Consider the following 21,138-nt stretch of genomic DNA (forward strand, 5'->3'; position numbering starts at 1 on the left):
AACCAAGGTAGAGAGGAAGGGAAGAAGCCAACATGCTGAAGGAGCTTCAGCAGCAGGACTTTGTAGCTCATCTTCCCAGAATGCTGTCAGTTTTACCATCTACCAATGAGGCACACTGGCTAGATGCTCACTGAGCCATTTCCTCTTCTGTCTGGGAACACCACTAGACTACGTTTCCCAGCTCCTTTGCATAGAGGTGTAGCCATGTGACTATTTCTGGCCTATAGCATGTGAGCAGAAATAACACATGCTACTTTTAGGTCTGACTTCTAAAACCTGCCAAGCAATTCTCTCTCTTCCCTTGTTTCCCATGGATATGAATTGAATCCCATGAAATTCTGGTTAAAGGGAGAAGGGGGGTCCCCGAATCACTTGGTGAAAAGTTGCCCTACAAAAACCCAGTTGGACTGTGACCTGATAGAGAGGTAAATCTTTGTTATGTAACGCCACAGAGGTTCAGGGATTGTTTGTTATAGACTAATACACCCAAGTCTGCATACCTCTGATCCACTTTTCAAGTTCTCAGTAAATAATACTTAGTTCATTATGGGATAAGTGTCTACCCCTGATCATTTGGCTATGGCTAGGCTGGGGTGTTGCAGGGTCACTTCATGTTGACATAGTCTCCAGAAGCCCACCTCTGGGTTTTGGGAGCCATCCCCAAAAAGTGGCAGTCATTGTGAGCTGGGAAGCCACTACAAGAATATCTTCTACATGAAGGATTATCATGTACAGGAAGAGGCTAAGGCTAACAGAGCCTCTTATGCTGGCTCTCAGGGTAGGGGCAGGGGTAAAAACTCAATCAATCTTTCCTTTCCTCAGATGCTTCACATCCCTATAAGACCCGTCATAAACCCCTCATGCTCAGAAACAACTCTCCGTGGGAAATGTGGAATAAATGAAAGTTAAAAGATCGCTCACATGAGACATTTTGTTCTAGAAGATATTGTGTACCTTGCTGGAATGACCTAGCCTGTCATCCTCTTGCCAAAGAACAGCGTTTTGACTGGAAAGGAAGAAATTCCTGTTAAATGCGTAGTGACACTCAATCATGGAACCTTGAGGCTCGTGGAGATATGGGTGAACAATTGCAGGGGACATTTGTCGTTTTTAAAATTGTGCCCAGCATTCCACTTCCTCTCTTACTTTGGGAAGAGTCCTATTTATCTAAATTGATTGGAAGCAAGGTCTCACCATTTTCCACAGAAGCTAAAGAAAGCCAGATACCCCTCCCTCTCCTCTGCCTCCTGTCCCCATCCCTCCCTGACAGCTACTGTATGGTCAGCCTGTTGGATGTTGCCACCCAGGAACTTGAATCTTCAACAACTGAGAAGAGAATGAAGAGACAGCTTAGAATCCCCCTCCAGGCAGAAGTCTCTGGCAGTGTGAGGACCCCAACAGAGCTTCCTAACCTAACCCGTCCTCAGATGTGCCCCTGGGTGGTGATTTCTGATTCCTGCTTGTTTTCTGAGCCTAGTTCTCAAATCTTCTAATTGATTCTATGAGCCACCCAGTATCCTTCTAATAAATTCCTTTTCTGCTTAGATTAGGCATACTTTCTAATGCTGCGACCAAGAACCTTGACTGATATGGTAATTTTCTCTTCCTTCTGTTCATTTTTTCCCTTGACAATCTGAAAGAATATTTGAATTCTTGAAAGTCGCAAGATAAATGTTATAAAATCCATGTTTCATGCAGACATAGATCACTAGAGTAAATTAGAAAGTTGAGACATTATCTTCTTTTCTTTGGGACGATAACAGGCTATGACCAGAAAAAATACCTGAATCATCAAGGGCACACACTTGAAGCTCCACTAGTCAAACACGCACACACACACACACACACACACACGCACACACACAGTACCTGTGGGCCTCACTATGCAGCTCTTGAGTGTCTTCTCAGGGATGGCAAGTCAGGCTCAGCTCACCCAAAGAAGATCAGGCCTAACTAACCTATGCCTGCACAGGGAAGTCTGAAGGCTTCTGATCCAATTATCTGCACCAGGGTGGGGCTTCCTTGTGGCTCAGCCACACAGGAGGAGCTTCAAACACCATCACTGCATAGAGTAGAGCCAGGAAATAGATAAGAGTAAGTAGTCAAGAAAGGGCCAGAGTGAGAAGTACAGCCAGTTAGGATGTAAAAGAAAGTGACTGGCTGTCTTATGAGAAGAGAGCCTCCCTTGTTAGACTCCTGCAAGCGTTCCGGTAGGAGATCTGTTAGAAGATAACTATATGAAATTAGAAGTGTTTCCACCTAGACCCTCAAGTTTACTAAGTCCCATTCCCATACACTTGGACCACACCAGAAGATAATCCAGGCCTCCTCTGGGGAGCCAGGCAAAGAATCAAAGACCATCTTCAATTACCACTACCCTTCCCACCCTCCCTGTGGTCTGGTTGGGATATGGCCTCTCTTCCTCTGTAGATCCAATCCTTTCCAACAGACCCAGCTCACCCAGTAATGACCCTGACACACTGAGAGCACCCATCAGAGGTCCGTGGACCTGGGCTCTAAAACCTTGTTCATAACAATGCCTGTTTATTCAGCCTAGTCTCCACCTTTTTAAGAGGGAAGGGCCTGGAGAGACACATACCAAGAAGGCCCCACCAAGAGGAGCAATTGTCCAGTTTGGACAAAATTTTACAAGAGAGCTAGTGTGAAAGTAGTGCCAGAATCCCAGCTTCAGAAGTTGGGTGTGGCCTCTTCCAGAGGAAGGTTTAACACCACCTGCCCCTACCCACTCCTGATCTCAGGCTGGGTGTGGTACGGAGGGTCCTTCCCTTCCCACATGAGATTTTCCCAGGACCATCTCCTGCTGGCTCATGGCATGCTGTGGACCCAATATACCCTAAATCTATTGGCTATGATCTGGACACCGTGGATTTTATTTTATTATCATTATTTTTAATTTATTTATTTTTGGCTGCGTTGGGTCTTTGTTGCTGCGCGTAGGCTTTCTCTAGTTGCATTGAGCGGGGGCCACTCTTTGTTGCGGCGCGTGGGCTCCTCATTGTGGTGGCTTCCCTTGTTGCGGAGCACGGGCTCTAGGTGCGCGGGCTTCAGTAGTTATGGCGTGGGGGCTCAGTAGGTGTGGCTTGAGGGCTCTAGAGCTCAGGCTCAGTAGTTGTGGTGTATGGGCTTAGTTGCTCCGCGGCATGTGGGATCTTCCTGGACTAGGGATCGAACCTGTGTCTCCTGTATTGACAGGCGGATTCTTAACCACTGCACCATGGGAAGTCCTGTGGATTTTAAAATATGTAGTTCTTTCTATTAGAACTTGATGGCATGAGATGTCAGAAGCAAGAGTTTCACAGTAAACCAGGTGTCAGGGTACAGAGAGGTTAGCCCTGGGACCAGTTTCACAGGGGTCTCCTGCTTTCAAAGTTAAGTTTTTGGAGAATCATTTTTACAAGTCCCAAGAGGCTCACCAGTAGCTAGAACAGTAGTTGTGGGCAGATGGGAGCAGAAAGCCTCCAACCCTCCCAGCCCTGGTGGGAAGACTCTCCTAGATACCACCTCTGTGGCAAAAATTCTTCAAAAGGGAGGAAGAATAACAGAGAAGAGGAGGAAGAGAAAAGGGAAAATTATAGTAGCAAAGAAAGAAAAAAGTTTTTAAAGTTTTATTTTTAGTTTCTTCTGTTGACAAATAATAAGTGCCCAATGCAAAAAGTTCAGAAAATTAGAAAAGATAAAAAACAAAGATAACCTATAATCTGATAACTTGGAGAAAATCACTGTTAATATTTTTATGTATGTATTTGCATACTTTTCTTTCTATGAAAATTTACCTATGTAGATAAATTTTAAAATAATGGAAAATATATGTGTAAGCATACATATATATATATATACACATACATGCATACTAATTTGCTGTTCAGTATTTTCTCTTAACACTTTATTGCGAAAATCTTTCTGCATAAATAAATGGCATCATCATTTTTATGGCTGTGTAGTGTTCTATTACATAGCATAGTTTACACACCAAATCCCTTATTAACAGACTTTTCTCAATTTTTCACTATGATAAACAGTGTTCCAGTTACTTGCATCACAGGTATATCCTTGCAAACTTGTTCCATTCTTTCCCAGAAGTAGAAATGCTGGGTCAAAGGTATATATATATTTTTTAATGTCTTTCTTGGAGTATAATTGCTTTACAATGGTGTGTTAGTTTCTGCTGTATCACAAAGTGAATCGGCTATACGTATACATATATCCCCATATCCCCTCCCTCTTGCATCTCCCTCCCACCCTCCCTATCCCACCCCTCTAGGTGGTCACAAAGCACCGAGCTGATCTCCCTGTGCTATGCAGCTGCTTCCCACTAGCTATCTATTTTACATTTGGTAGTGTATATATATCCATGCCACTCTCTCACTTGGTCCCAGCTTACCCTTCCCCTTCCCCGTGTCCTTAAATGAAGTATGTCAGAAAGAGAAAAACAAATACCGTATGCTAACACATATATATGGAATCTAAAATAAAAGCAAAAAAATGGTTCTGAAGAACCTAGGGGCAGGACAGGAATAGAGACGCAGACGTAGAGAATGGACTTAAGGTATATACTTTTTTTTTTTTTTTTTTGTGGTACATGGGCCTCTCACTGTTGTGGCCTCTCCCGTTGCGGAGCACAGGCTCCGGACGCGCAGGCCCAGCAGCCATGGCTCACGGGCCCAGCCGCTCCGCGGCATATGGGATCCTCCCAGACCGGGGCACGAACCCGTATCCCCTGCATCGGCAGGCGGACTCTCAACCACTGCGCCACCAGGGAGGCCCAAGGTATATACTTTTTAAAGAGCTGTTCATAAATGTTACTAAGTTGTCCTCTGGAAATGATATACCAATTAACACTCCCACTAGCAGTGTGGGTATCCATTTCCCTACATCCTTTTAGGTCTTTGGCCAACTAGGTAGTTGAGAAAACTATATCTTTGCATTGCTTTGGTTACAGGTAGTGTTAAATCTCTTTCATGTTTACTGGCCATTTGGAGGAATGCATTTCCTCTTCATGTGTTTTCCATTAAAGTGTTCATCTTTACTTTCTTGTTGATTTGTCAGCACTCTATATTAAAGATTCTTACCCTTGCTATATGTGTTGCTGTTAACATTTAAGAGAAGAGTAAAACTGAAATGTAATTATAAAGCAAGAAAATATTTTAACTAGTAAAATTAAAAATGAGGAAAATGTTACTTTAAAAGCAAGAGAATAAGAAATTCAGCTGAGACAAAATAAAGCCCAGATAGAAATAGGAAAATTTAAGGTGAAAGAAATAGAAAAAGAAAAATAAGCAATACTAGTCAAATCAAAGAGAATTTCTAGAACAATGCCTACATTCTAGTTTGTATATTAAAATCTGTCCATAAGAAGACAGAACTGGGGGCGTAGAGGACAATATGACATCTCTAGAAGGCTAGGGACAGTGTCACGGATCTTTAATCAAGGTCTGTGTAGACACCAGCACAGTAGATCAAAACGGGGAATAGCGTCCAAATCTTTCACAGTACTCTATATACTTGTTCAGACCATTAGCTAATCCTCCTAGGAGGCCAAATCCATTTAAATACACATTTAAGAAGGGCAACAGATAAAAAGGTAGGCAAGGAAAGAATTACAAAAACAGGATGAAGTCTTGATGGGAGCAGGTTAATCTGTCATTTTAATTGCATTGTCTCTTCTTTTTGTCCACTAGTTAGATCAAGAAGCTTTAAGAGCTACAGATGCTAAAAAGTGACTCCTCTTGAAGAAACCATAAACAATGAGATGCCTCACACCACCTAATCCAGATTTTATGTAAGATAAATTGAATCTCACGTGGAATTGCACATGGTTTTTCTGAGAGTACATGATACTTTATCTTTAAGATAAAGTGGTTTTAAGAGTGGTTTTAAGAGTGGTTTTTCTGAGAGTACATGACACTTTATCTTTAAAAAGGAGGAAGGTAGGCTTCCATGTCCATATAGTCTTCAAACACGTAGAATGCGTCAGATCAGTTTTACTATATCCCCATTTTACATATGAGAACACTAAGGACCAGAAAAGATAAGTGATTTGCCCCATCAAGTTGCTCTCAACAGTGTGCATTGTGGAGCTGGAATCAGAAACAACCTAGACCAGTGCTGTCCAGTAGAAATATAATGTGAGCCACATATGCTGTTTTAAATTCTCTAGTAGATACCTAAAAAAGTTAAAAGAAATATGTGAAATTAACTTTAATAATATATTTTATTTAGCACAATACATTTAGACTATTAACATCTTAACATGTAGTTAATATAAAACTCAATTAGATGTTTTACATTTCTTTTTTTAATGCTAAATCTTTGAAATCCAGTATGTCTTTTACCTTTACAGCACATTTAAATTTGCCCTAGCCACGTTTCAAGTACTCAAGTACATTTCAAGTACTTAATAGCCATGTGTGGCTAGTGGTTACCACACTGAACAGCCTGGTTCTAGACCAGTGGTTCTCAAGGTCTGGTACCCAGACCAGGAGCATCAGCATCACCTGGGAACTGCTAGAAGTGCACATTCTTGGGCTCCACTCCAAATCTACTGAATCAGACCCTCTGGGGGTGGAGGCCACCAATCTGTGTTTTAACAAGTCCCTTCTGGTAATTCTGATACAAGCTAAGGTTTGAGAATCATTGCTCTAGACAATTGCCTCTTCATCCAAATCCAAATAAACCTAGGACAGCCATGGCAGGCTAGTACTGACGAAGAGGAGCCCATTCTCTTGAGATAAACAATTCTTGGCTAGATAAAGTTGGCATTCTCTTATATGGAAATCTTCTAGTCCTCGTTGTGGTTCCATTTCTTGGGACTATGGAATGAATCATCAACACATAATTTAAACAAGATTTCATTTAACATTTTATTTAAGGAAGAAAAAAATGCCAGTAACCACCCTAGACAATCACCTTGAGTTTAGTTATTAATTTCTCTTGTCCTCGGTTTCCTCACCCATAAAATGGGGATTAATAAATGTTAGCAACTTTAAAAAGTACTGTGTACATAGCACAGGGAATTCTACTCAATACTCTGTAACAACCTATATGGGAATAAAATCTTAAAAAAAGTGGATATATGTATAACTGGTGCACTTTGCTGTACAACAGAAACTAACACAACATTGTAAATCAACTATACTCCAAAAAGATTAATTAACAAAAAACTAATATTACACAGATTTCTCAAGGGGAAAGTTTCTATATAAATATCTCTCTTAGCTAAAAAAAAAAAAAGAAAAAAAAAGTACTGTGTACCAAAAAGAAAAAAGGCAACAAAAGTGACTGCTATTTAAAAACTACAGTTAAAAAATCAGTGGGCAGGAAAGATAATATTATAGATTTTGAGCATAGAAGCAGAAGCACTTATATTTCTCAGAACATTAGATTTTGCTGAGGGGGCAGGGTAGGGTTCTTGCCAAAATCATCAAGGAGAATGAATTCGAGTATGCCTTAAAGTGGAACTTTCAGTAAACAGGAATTACCTATAAAGAAAATCAGGAAGCTGAAGTTTTTTTTTTTAATGAAGTTACATCCTGCCATAGAAAAGCTGAATAGGAAATAAAGACTGATGCGCTCTCAACTGTATACTAAACCAGCTATTATTTCATCAAGGAAAATCTGAGCAAAAGCTCAGATTTAGAGAAGGGAAAACATGGGAAGGCTGAATGTCATGAGAAACCAAAGACAACCAACGGCTACAATTAAACATGATTTTGGAAAAAACTATGCAAATAAACCTCTACTCTGTGATTGCAGGTTTCTCAGTCGCCGCCTGCCCTCTCCACCCCCTACCCCCATTTCCGTAATACTTCCTGCAGACTTTTGCTTGGAGATATATATATATGTAATATACTCCGCACTCTTCGGTTTGACCAGAGAAAACAATTTCATCACCCTAACACTTTTCCAGTTTATTCTCCCACCTTCAAATGAAAAGACACTAGAAAGGCAAGATAGCCCTTTCTCGAGGCAGGTTCCCATGGTTTTGAGGGAATGGCAGATGCCTTTCTGCAGTGGCGGCTGCAATCTTCCGCAAAGCAGAAACTGCAGCTCACACTCTCTTCTTTCCTCACCCTAACCCACTACCCCAAGTCCACATAAACCTTAAAAACACACACACACAACTCCTGCAATCTCGCATTCCCCTCACACCTTACACCTCAGGCAAGCCAGGATGCCCGACGTTACAGAAGCGCTCCACCCACTCGGTGGCCCCACCCATCGCCGCCCCGCCCCCGCCCCCAAACGCCCGAGGGGCCCGTTGATAGGGCAGCAAAGCCTGCCACTCTTGCGGTGAGGCCCGCCCCCTCCTCGCTCCCTGCTGGGGCTGGAGGGGCTGGAGCATCAACGCGAGTAGCTGCGAGCAGCCGCGGCAGCGGCTGCGCGTAGTTGCAGTTGCGCCATCTGTCAGGAGCGGAGCCGGCAGGGAGGGGGCTGCCGCGGGAGAGGAGGAGGGGTCGCCGCGAGCCGAAGGCCGTCGAGACCAGACCGCCGACCGGCCGCGGGAGCAGAGGAGAGGCTGCACTCGGAGCCGCGTGTCCACCGCCGTCCGGGCGCGCGGCGCTTCAAGCCGAGCACCGAGGGCTCCCCGGGCTCACACAAAGCCGCCGCCCGCGCCTGGGAGGGATCCGGCCGCCGGGCCGGGGACACCCGGCGCCTCCCCCTGGGCACTCTCAGAAGGCCCACCGGCTCCCGGGCCCGCCGAGGAACCACCGGAGCCGCTTCGGCCGCGCCGGAGGAGGGCGGGGAGAGGACCATGTGAATGGGCTCCGGAGCCTGAGCGCAGCGCAGGTAAGCGGCCGGGGATGCGCCGTGGGGCTGAGGGGATGCTGCGGAGACGCCGGCCGCCGGCGCCCCCACGCAGCGCCGCCCCCGCCGCGGGGCCCAGCGCTGCAGTCTCTGGGCCACCGCCGTCTCCCGGGCGCCCCGCTGGGCTGCCGGGGAGTTGGCCCCGCTCGGAGTCTTCCTGTGGTCGCGCCGGAGGACACCTCTGCGGGGTGCGGCCCCGAGGTAGCTGAGGCATGGGGGGCGCATTTCCTCGCGGGCGCCGGCTGTGAATAGGAATTGGCTTCGGGGCTAGGCTGGCCCAGACTCCGCCCCCGCCCTCTTTTCGGGGCCCCCCGCGGGGACCCGGGCTGTGTGTGTTGTTTTAATGTCAGGGATGATGTAATCACTTAATAATTGAAGCCCAGTGCTGCTTCCCTCCCCACCCCACTCCACCCCTGCCCCACTCCTCCACCTCTCGGCCTCCTCCTCTTGCGGCCGTCGCCTTTCCCATCGCATCCTCCTGCCTATTTCTGGCACGTCCCTTGCACTTCCCCCATCCTCCCCTCCACTCTTCCTGTGCCACCACCCACCCGTCCCCAGTCCCCCGTCCCCCGTGCTGGAGCCGTAGCTCCTCTTCCTCTGACCCCCACATTCCTCCTGCTCCCTTAGGCTCCTTTCTCCTCCCTTCCCTGCTCGCTGGATTTCCTCTCGACTTCCTTAGATCGATGACTGTTTTTGTTTGGTCGCCTCCCCTCTCTTATCTGCGCCCACAGGCGGAGGGGACTGAGCCAGAAAGAGGCCACCGAGCTTGGGCCCAGGCAGAGATTTGCTGGGACTGAGTGAGAAGAGGGATAATAAAATCACCCTTCTTGCCCCTCCTCCCCCCAATAAATCACACAGACTCGCCGGCTCTGTGTGTGTGTGTGTGTGACACAAAGAGCCCTTTCAGTGCACAGAGAAGAGACGCACAAAGTACCCAAGGATGGGCGCGATGCTTCTTGTTTCTCTTCCTTGGGGCTTCCCTTTTTCTTAGATAAAGCAGTTGATCTTCTCTCTGAGAGTCTTTCCTGCCACATTTACCAAAAAATAAAAGGCCCCAGATGCAGGGTGGCAGGTGCTGGCATTTTGCTGTATTCATGGACCGGTAGTGTTGACTGGCAGCTGCAGTATTTCTTAGATTTAAGGGGGAAATGATTTCAGCTGTCTGAAGAGTTGCTTTACTTTCAAGGTAGCACCCTCCCCCACCCAGTTTTAACCCCCTTTCATCGTGGGGGGTAGGATAAATTGGTATGGGGGAAGAAGACTTTTGTTTCTGAAAGAGAGTTAAATTGATGTTTGCTAGGAGTGAGGCAGCCTAAGTTGCTTCTTCTCTCAAGTCTAGGGAGTCCTGAAGTCTTTTGAAATGAAGTCTTGTCTGCCTAGTAATTGTTTTACCCTTATATTTAAACAAGCTCCTGGGGACATTGCTAACACAGCACCAAACTGGTATTTGGAAGACCACTGGAGACTGTGTCTCTTCCCTGCTTCAGGGTAGCCTTCAGACGCCCAAATCCTTCCTCTCACCACCAAGTTGACTGTAATACTTTCCACCCTTTGTGCTCTTTCTCCCGAGTCCCTGCCCCATGGGTACTGTGCCTTCAGATGAAGGGACTCACAGATTTTTGGAGGAAGTGGTTTTGTTAACTATCTCAGGTTTTGGAGGCACTTAGCTGTGATCGAAGGATGTAGAGAATCTTTTGACTGATCTCTTAAACCATCTGCTGATGTTCCTCTTAAAGAGGAAATGTAAATGTAAATCTGGGGGCTTAATGTTCCATTTTGTAAGCCAGTGACTGTTACATCCTTAATCAGTAATGTCAAAACTTAGGTTGAACCCATTGATTCCTAAGAGCATGGCTCTTTGACTATTATAAGTAATAGAACTGTCTCATGTTCTTCAAGAATTTTATTAGAAAAGAGTTGTTATGGTTCATTAAACATTTACTTCTGCACTTTCTAAGGACATCCATCTTGGAACTTTTTATATTAAAAAAAAAAAAAGCAAAAGGCTTAATGAGCGTACTGTAAAAAAAAAAACAAAACACCACAATGGTTTGTTTGTTTGATGCCAGACCCAGGAAAGAAAGTCAGTGCACAATAAACTCGCGCTCTGTTGACCGAGTTCAAGAGAATGATGAGGTTGAATGTGAACAAACGCATACTCTGCTTTCTGCAGTTTTATTCTATGCTTTCTCCTGGGTCTGGAATCTCCAACCCCACCTGATTTGCTTGGGTCCTGTTAAACCTAGAGCCCAGCTCAAACGTCTTCTACTCTGGGATGCTTTCTCCATCTTTTCACCTTCAAATAAATCACCATGCGTCCAATTTTGTTTTCATACCTCAGCAGCTGGCATATGTCTAATTCCAGCATTAGTTTGAGCAGCACATTGGAAGAAGGAACCTGGTCTTATTTATCTTGTTTCAACAAATGTGAGCTAGGTCTTTGGTATGTGCTAAGCACCTGGATTAATTAGGCTAATGTTAGCAGCTGTAACAAATAGGCCTACAAAAATATAATGCCTCAAAAGCAATAGACATTTCTTATTCCTCATGTAATAATTCAAAATGGGTATTTCTGATCAGTGGGTGGCTTTCTTCCATGCAGTGATTCTGGACCCCAAGTTCTCCCATCCCATAGCACTCCACTGTAACCTGCTTTCAGCTGGCAGAAGGACGAAAGAGGGAATAGAGGGGATGTACCAACTTTTTAAATACCTAGGCCTGGAAATGACACCCATCACTTCTACTTACATACTTTACTTGAGGGCTAGTTATATGGCCACATTTAACTGCAAGGGAGCCTGGGAAATATAGTTAAGCCATGTGACCAGAAAAAAGTTCAAGAAGAAATGTATTTTGGGCCAGCAGCTTTGCCATATACTGCCTCTCAACAAGGCACAGTCGTTGCCCTCAAGGAGTTTGTAGGCTGATGAGAATTAAATGGAAACCTAGAGCCTATACCCGTCATTGTCTTGTACTTTTTTGATTTTATAAGTTCAGACCTTCTCATTTTAAACATGTTTCCCCAAACCTTGCTTTTTGTCGGTTCTAGTGGCCAGTTCCCACCCGGTAATTTCCTGTAATACAGAGATCTGATGGCTCCTGTGCTGACTTTGCTGTGGCCCTCCAGTAGCACCTTTGTTGGCCAAGATTTTTACCTGCTGATTTTATAGACTCCCCAAGTGGCTAAGCGGGTCTTTAGAAATCACAGTCATACCTTCTCTAATTGGAAGAGGAAATTAAACAGACTCCAGAGGAGAAATATCTTGCCCCAGGCCATGTTCATGGGAAGGGAGCCTCATCTGCCCAGCTCTTCCGTCCCACCTGGGTCCCCTCCATCCCGCAGATACCCTGAGTTGGTGACTGTGAGCCCTGCATCTTCCGTGGAGTTAAGTGAGCTCCCAGACCTCCAGGAGCGGGGTGAACTGCTAGTGTTCTGGATAATCCCTGTTCTCCACAGGCCTCCCCAGGAGCAATTCTGTCTGTACTAGTCATCATACTTAGTTATGCACATATTTTTGCTATAAACAGTTTATTATATTCATTTTTTCTGCAAACATTGGCCAGTATGTTATTGTGTGCAAGGCACTGGGAGATAGGATTATGAAAATGAATACTTCTGCTGTGTTCTCTCTGTTCAGCTTAGTCTGCTAGAGGAGATAAAAATAATACATAATAACTACTTTTATTGAGCATTTACTATGTGTCAAGCACTGTTTAAGCTCTAATCTTAGCAATAATGGTATGAACACCTGAAACTAATATAAATTGTAAATCAACTATACTTCAATTAAAAAAACAATGATATGAAGTAGTTTCACTTATAATCCCCATTTTACAGATGAGCATTTGAAGCAAGGGAGGTTAAATAATGAACTCAAGATCATACATGGCTAGTAAGTGGTAGAGTCAGGATTCAGGCCTAGTTAGTTTGGTTTCAAAGCCCTTGCTCTTAGCCACGAGGCAATATGCAAAATACTACATATGGATATAATGATGATAGTGATTAAAATGTGTTACATGCCATAAAGGGGGGTGGCATAAATGCTTTGGCAATTGATACTTTTGGTTATTGGGAAATATAACTTTATGTTTAAATAAAAAATAAAATGTCCATTTCTACCACCATGCTTTCCATTTTAGACCCTCATTTATTGCTCACCTAGGAAATAAAAAAATAAATTAAAAAATGGGAAAGCAAAGCATGTTTGATACTGGAAATACTTTTACTCTGTGTGATTCTTTATTTTCAGCTGGGTCCTTGTGTGTCCCACAGATAGGTCTGTAAGAATTTGTGAATCGTCCTACATATTTACTCATCCAGCAACATTCATTCATTGTATCTACCACTTGCCAGACATTGAACTAGATGCTTCAGAGACAAAGAGTTATAATCCTGGCCCAAGGAACTGCACGAGGAAGTCTCTGACCACTGTGATAACTGCCGTGATTCTAGGGGTCCACAAGAGAGCATGAACTCCACAGAGAGGTGGGAAAATGGGGTGGCAAGGCAGAGAAGGCCAGAGGAGGAATTGGCCAGTTGAGTGTTGTGGGAAGGCCATTGCCCCAGAAGGAGCAGCCCAGAAAGCAGGTGCACAGACTTTTTAGGAAACTGTAAGTCTTTCAGGATGGGTGAGGGTGGTAGAGAGATGGGGCTGGTGGAAAAGTACTTTGTCAGGAATGCCATTTAAGAGTTGTAAGTAGAGGTGCCACTTTGGTCTGATTTGTTTTATAAAGATCCATCTGGCCACAGTGTGGGCTGTTGGCCAGAGGTGGTCAAGACAGATGCAGGGAAGGTAGTTGTGGAAACTCAGATGAGCCATAGATGAGGTGCTGCACGGAAGTGGGGATGGAGCCAAAGAGACAGAATAAGAGAGGGTGAGATAGCATATTGTGTGAGGGGAGAGGCAGAGGGGGGTCCTTGGGAAGTAGGTGGAGAAAGACACGCAGACAAGCAATACAGTAAAAGCAGCAGGGAGTGGGTGTTTAAATGATGACTTTATCACGGACACTTTGGACTTTCCAGTCAAAGTATCTTGTAGGCAGTTGAATAGTAAGGGACTTAGAGATCATGTAGTCCAGCACGTCCATTTTACTTATGAGGAAAAATGAGGCCCCGAGTGGCTAAGTGCCAAGGTGGCAGTCACCACTTAAAGCCAGGTTTCAACCCTTTCAGCCGAGATAAGCCCTCAGGTGAGGGCTGTGGTCAGGAGCATGGACTCGGGGTGTGGTCCTGGTCTGACCCCTTCCAGCTGTGTGAGCTGGACCCAGTTACCTAAGCTCTCTGTGCCTCCCTTTCTTCACCTTTATAATGGAGTTAATAGTTCCTCCCTCAAAGGTTTGCTGTGAGGAGTCCATAATTAATACATGTAAAGTGCTCAGAATAGTACCCCACACATAGAAAAGCTGTGTGTTTGCGGCTGTTGTTCATGTGTGTATATATGTAGATACATACATATACACGTAACATGTGTACATCTGACACATATATCCCTTAGGGAAGGGAGGATTAAAATGTATTCTGTGCAGAAAAGGACATTTTGAATATTTTAGAAAGAGATGTGGGTGATTGTCAGTTCTGAATCAAGAATTATTGGAAAACATGGGAAATTAGTTGAAATAGTATGATGGAAAATAGCATTTTTAGCGAGTCTTCTTAAGAAATGCAGAATCTTTTTTATTCTTCAATAGAAAACATAAAAGTACTTTGAAGTTAGCCCTATAAAAGGATGTCTTTGTTTTAGTCAGATAACCAGAATTTTAACCTATTTTCAATGTGTGTCCGTTGAGTTTGACTTCAGAATGTCATCATGACTTTCTGCAGGTAGAATAAACCGCAGAATAGGAAAAAGCCCCATGAGTTATGAGTTTCATGCACTTGGTTCCTATGAAAAAAAGGTGATTTGGGTTATTTAGAGGAAAGTAATTTTTTTCAGTGTTTCTAGTTGAGCAAATCTAATTTTTGGCTACTAAAACACATGAGAAGCCTGAACAGTGTTATCCAAATGGACGTGGGTGACATGTAGTTCAGACAACTTCGGAGTAAGTGGCGCTCTGGACTTGATTAGAACACAGTAATCCTGGAAGGATATAAATTGAACTGGATTTATGGTCTAATAAAAACGTGGGAAGAAAAGATAATGCTTACTGACTCATGAAACTTTAACAACGTTTGTAAGGCCCTGAGTTGGAAAGCTCTCATTTGGATGAGAGCGTTTTCCCTCTCGCCTCAGCCTGCTTCCAGAATGACCTGCGTCGTGCCTTGCTCAGGGTGTGAAGCAGACTGGAGTCCTGTGGCTGGGTCTTCTCTGGATGCAGAGATCATCACCTGATCTGCCTCTGTCCACCCGTGACCTCAGGCAGCACCCATTGGTTTGAGCAAATGAGTACTGAGCACCCATTAACTGTGTTTGGGGGAGATAAAAATAAGGCGTGGGAAAGTCTTAGCCCATTGCTGATTTGAATTCAGAAGGCCTTTCCTGAGGACTACTTATTTCTGACCTGTGTTGCCCTCTGTGATAGTGTAAAAAAGCACTTAGCACCCCACAGCCACTCACCTCTCCCTAAATATACCAGAAAAATAATCATACCTACCTTTATTATTGAATTCCAGAGGCCTTAAGTGCTTTACATACAGTAATTTACTTAGTTATAACAACTCGATGAGGCAGGTCAAATGGGCAGATTCAGGCTCAGAAAGGTAAAGTAACTTGCCCATTGTCACATAGCTAATTACTGGTGAAGCCAGGTGTGTCTGGTTCCTAAACTTGCACCTGCTTTTGCTCCAAAGCTGTGGTTCTTCGTTCCCTGCGTACTCTCAAGCCTCCTTGCTTTTGCCTTGCAGTTACTTCTGTGTTAGGTTTTGGGGGGATACAAAGGCACCTTTGCCCCCAGGGAAGCCCCACTCCTTCCGTGGCTCCACTCAAGACTTACCTTCTGGGAAGCCCCCCTTTGGTCCTGTCTCTGGGCTCCCATGGCACTTGGTTACTGCCTCATCATCACCCTCATCGCAGCCTGAACCCATCGCACTAGAACCCAACCACAGCCTCATTTTACAAACCTTATAAAGCAGAGTGGAGTCAGCTGGGTCGGACAGTGGGAAGACACTGATCTTTTTCCCTGACTTGGGAGCTCTTTCAAGTCAGGGACTGTGTCTTATTCGTGGTTGATCTGCCAGCTGAACACCCAGCAGTATTCCATGAGGTACTGTCGTTATTATTCCCATTTGGTAGATGGGGAAACTGAAGCCTAGAGGTGAAGTGATTTGGTCAGGGTCACACAACTAGTAAGCAGAGCTGGGGTCTGAACCCAGACAGTCAGTCTGGCTCCAGAATCAATGCTCTTAACACTGAATTTGTTCCAACTCTCAAACAAGATTATAAACCACAGGCTAGAGGCAGTGCCCTCCACCTCCCAGCCCAGTACCTACCTCACAGTCCACACACAGTAAAGATCACCCTCTTGTTTCTACCATCCACTCTGGCAGAAAGACAAAGAGGATATGTCTAACCAGGCCTTATCTCATGATACAGAAAGAGCTTTGGGGCCATGGTTGCATGACTGTCCTCTGAGGGTCTTAGAGAATGCATAGTCCCAGGCCCAGTTCTGACTCAGGAGGTATGGGGTGGGCAGGGTTGAACACTGACATCTTTCCTGTATATGAGAATGGCCCTGAGGATGGAGCCATCAGGGAGGCAGCTTCTGAAAGACGAGGAATGAAGAAGCACAGTGACTCAGCCACAGTGGGGGGAGCTGGCTGTTGAAGTGGCAGAAAATCACCCATCAGCCAGAGCCAGAGGGAACTAAGCCCCGGAGGAGGCTGGGGTCAGAAATCCGTCACAGAAAGACCTCTTACCTTGTATTGTTAAGATTTCTAAGTACCTGCTCCTTTTGAATGTGCTGGTGGGATTTCATCTGATGAATTCAAACACTTTCATTTTCTTCAGAGCTTCCATCTTGGAGGTACCCAAAAATAGTAGGCTTTTCAAGGAGTTGTATAAGGATTCCATCTGCTTTATACTGAAAAGTAGGGCTTTAATGGAAAATTAAAAATGAGTCAGATTCCCTTTACCGCAACAAAGCCCAGGGCACTTTTCCCAATCCTTTCTTCTTTTAATCCCCAGAAGAAGTTACTGAATCTGTATTTCTGTGAAATTCTGCCCAATTGAAATTCTACTGAATAGGCAAATAAACACCAACGAGTTCCTTCATTTCCACACATTGTAGTATCTGTTTGGAAGAAGTAACAATTTCAAATGTTGTCACTTGTAAAATTTGATTTTTATTTCAATTTGAACTTTATTCCAGAAATTGTGTGATATGCTTCCCGTAGCTAGGCATATGCCCACAGGGATATTTGAAAATCGCTGATTTCTGTTAAAGGTTTCTCTTGTTTGCTCTCAGAGTTTTGAGGGGTTCACCTTTTTATTGTCTGACCTCCTAGAAATACAAATAGCCCCTCATCATTTTCAGTTACAGGAGCTGAGTTGTTAATGAACTCTCACACTCTGTCATTCTGTACCTTTTTTCACCATCTCCTGCTTGAAAATGCCAGTTCTGTAGCTGTACTTTGTGTGTGCCTTTGCCCGGTCGATATTCTCGTGATATGTTGTGTCCTTCAGGCTCTCCTGTGGTTTGCAAATAATGATTCCAGTTGCTTCACTCCTAATGCTTTCTAGCTTGAGTTGAGGAGGTGTTGATCCATGTCAAAACTCATGTGCTGGCTGATGTAAATACTGGTTCTTTTGCCTTGTCCCCTAACAACCCAGTGAACGGGAGAAAGGCCAAATCCTTTAGCCTGGCATTCAATGCCTTCCCCCACTTTCTGAGGCATTCCTGGCTCACCTCATTCACTATCACGCTAACACTTGATTCTCCGGATGTCAACATAGTATCTCATTAGTCTGGAATACGTGTTCTGGCCTTTGCTCTCCTTTCCTGGACTCCCCAGCCCTTCCTTTCCCCGGGAACTCTATCCATTTCTCAAGGCCCAGCTGGAATCCCAACCCTGGGCAGCTTCCCCTCGTCTCCTCATTCTCTTGCATTGAACATGTGTGCCTCTCAGTTGCCTCCTAAGAAATGATGCCTTGTGTTGTTAGTTTAATCCTGATAATGAGGAATCCAAAGAGCAGAGAATTTTTGTGAGTTGCCCAAGGTCATATGTGCAGTTCCTCATTTAGTTTAGACTAGAATCCAGGCCTCCTGGAAATCTGTGTATGTGGGTCCTCCCTTCTCAACAGAACATTGGCCTCATATGTGCAAAAATGTTAGGGTTTTTTGTCCCCCTATAGCTTGTAGCACACTGTCATTCATGGTGTAGACACTCAGCAGGTATTTATTTAGATAGGCCCTGGGGGCAGAGTGCTGGAATATGTAGCTGGTTTCCTCGCCATCTGTGAGGCTAGGCTGGCATCTCCTTGGACATTGAGCTTCTGTAGTTTCTGACGGCACTAGATTCACTCTCTATGGACCCATGTGATGTAGGTTTGGGGAATGTCCTATACAGTCTTCAGAACCACCATTGTCTTCTGAGAATGGTATGTGTTTAAAGATCTTTTGTCCATAATCTTGAGCTTTTTGTTAAAAATTTAAGGTGGTCAGGGCAACAGTTACTTCTTTGCCCTCAGTCATCAGGTTTTCATCAATAAGATTTTCACCAAAAACAACAGGAAGTTACCAATAGTGCACAATGATGTCCAAGACCAGGGAGAAATGCAGAATGTTTCAAAATCTGGAAGAAATTGGAAAAATACAACAGTGAGTGATAGAAGAGGGAAAAGTGGCAGAATGGACCACTGGTGTTGTGCCTGAAGGTCTGTGGAGCCTGGGGAAACGGAAGGCCGCAGGCTCACCTACTGTGCACCTACCCATGGCTGGACCTCTCACAGTAGCATTTAGCTGAGTCCCTCAGCCGCATGAAACCCAGCTGTGGCTGTGAGGGTGCCTTCCTTTCCATGCATTCATTTTGTTCATTTGGCATATCTGGAGAATCTCCTTAGCTGAGACTTAAGGTCCTACAGAGTAATGATTTAACACTAGAACCCAACCACAGCCTCATTTTATAAACCTTATAAAATGTTTTCCATGGTTGCGGGGAGGGACTACTTGAGTCATTTCTGTAACAAAAGACACAACAGCCCACAGGCAATGTTTGTCAGCCCCTCATTAAGAGTCTTCTCAGGGCTTCCCTGGTGGCGCAGTGGTTGCGAGTCCGCCTGCTGATGCAGGGGACACGGGTTCGTGCCCCGGTCAGGGAGGATCCCACATGCCGCGGAGCGGCTGGGCCCGTGAGCCATGGCCGCTGAGCCTGTGCGTCCGGAGCCTGTGCTCCGCAACGGGAGAGGCCACAACAGTGAGAGGCCCGCGTACCGCAAAAAAAAAAAAAAAAAAAAGAGTCTTCTCAGCTCCCTGTGGAAAGCTCTCTGTGATTCCTCATGAATGGCTTCGCCTGCCTAGTCCTCACCTGGATGCCAGGTTTAATGTATCCGAGGGATGGAGAGCATTAAAAACACCTTCTGTAGATGTTGGCCAACTGCTAACAGCAGAGAGGGGGAAGGGGTGGACCTTATGCTTCACTGTTGTTTGAAAAGCCATTATGGTCTTTGGAAAGCGGTAGTGAACTTTTTTCCTTCCTTCCCCACGCGCTCTCTATGATTTCAGCGCTTTCCCCGCCCGCCTCCCCACTGCCACAAGCACCACCTTCAATGTGGGAGATCACACGCCACTAACAAGACGCACTCTCCCCTTGGCCAGCGTATAATATCACCACTTCACGTATTTATCCAACTTGTTCGTGTTCAGTCACTTTGGTACGTCAGTGTCCATACTGTCCATTTTCAGTAGCAGGCTTCTAGAAGGCTGAAAGTGCACCTCATTTAATTTGCTTTGTGCCAGAAACACTACACTGGATTTATTAAATGCTCGTAGATCTTGATTCTAAGCTTCCAAGTTGGGAGGTCTTAAAAGTGTTCTCAGTACTTCTGGAATGAGGTGCATCTTGAGTAAATTTTCCTCTTGTTGGTAACACATCAGGTCCTCTGCATTGGTGGATCCTCGGAGTCATGGGGTAGAATCCAGAGTTTGGCTGCACATGATGTTTTAGGTTCCACCTCCTTGGTTGAAAATGCAATGATCCCAGCTTCTAATTCTGTCAGCAGGTTAGGGCCAAAGCACAGATAATATGCCATACCACACCCTTCTGTTCATATAAGTGCGGTTGACCATATAATTCCCTGTGTCTTATGGTTATTATTTCAACAAATTCTTGACTTCAGACTGCTGAGACTTGGAGGTAGTTCTCTAAGGGGCCAAGGATTGCTCACTGAAGGCCGGTGGGGTATGGCTGGGAAGAACCTCTAAGGCCTGCCGTGTCACGAGCAGAACCACATGCCTCTGTGGGTGCCAGTAGCTCCTGGGAAGTTCTCGTTAGTTTATACCTAAGTGTGTAACAAGGAGGATTGGCGTTTGGAAAACTACAGCTCCAAACCTTCTCTGATTGTACCTCAGCCCAACTATGCCATACGGAGAAGAGTCCAGTCTGGCAAAGTGTTGAGAGTCCCCAGTCTAGGGGGCCCAAGGGGAGCCCCAGTGCCGTCCCTGATCTCACATCCCTGGCTTGTGACAGAGGTTCTGTCCCCAGGGGATGAAATATCCCAGCCTCCACTGCCACAACAATGCGCCCACGCATTTGAGGTGCAACACTGTTGCTGTGGAAGGAGTCTTGCTTGTGCTCCCCACCAGGACCCTCAGCTGGGCTCTTGGTGCCTCCTGGATGAGCTAGAACATGCAGAAATGATCCACTAAAGAGGGTGATGTTGGTGAGGCTGGAGAGAGAGGGGTAATGGATGGAAGGGGATCAACGAAGAGTTGGTGGGGGACACGACCTGATACCTGATCGTGTCAGGTATAGAAGGAGCCCTTGTGTCAGTTTCCTGTGGGTGCTGTAACAAATGACTATGAACTGGGTGGCTTCAAACAACAGAAAATTTCCTCTCACAGTTCTGGAGGCCAGAAGTCTGGAAATTCAGGTGTCAGCTCAGGAAGACTCTGTTCCCTGCCTCTTTCTGAGCTTCTGGTGGCTGCCAGCAACCCTTGTCTTTCCTTGGCTTGTAAACCCATCAGTACGATTTCTGCCTTCATCTTCACACAACATTATCCTCTGTGTGTCTTTACACGGCCTTCTCTTATAAGGACACTTGTCACTGGATTTAGGTCCCACCCTAATCCAAGATGATCTCATCTCAAAACCCTTAATTACATCTGCAAAGACCCTTTTTCCATATAAGGTCACATTCCCAGGCTCCAGATGGACATACT

The 21,138-nt window shown here is 45.1% G+C and overlaps 1 protein-coding gene across 3 annotated transcripts in view; it reads left to right on the forward strand.

The window, feature by feature from the left end:
- Nucleotides 1–8,396: 8,396 nt before the first annotated feature.
- FYN (FYN proto-oncogene, Src family tyrosine kinase) overlaps nucleotides 8,397–21,138 on the forward strand; it is a 211,467-nt gene continuing 198,725 nt past the window's right edge. Inside the window, exon 1 of one of the 3 annotated variants that reach the window (XM_082634123.1) lies at nucleotides 8,397–8,808. The gene's annotated coding sequence lies outside the window, so the exon portion shown is untranslated. The remainder of the gene's footprint in view (nucleotides 8,809–21,138) is intronic. The other 2 variants (XM_082634122.1, XM_082634121.1) reach the window with 2 other exon arrangements.

Source organism: Mesoplodon mirus, assembly GCF_964341445.2.
Source record: "Mesoplodon mirus genome assembly, chromosome: 10".
Lineage (NCBI taxonomy): Eukaryota > Metazoa > Chordata > Mammalia > Artiodactyla > Ziphiidae > Mesoplodon > Mesoplodon mirus.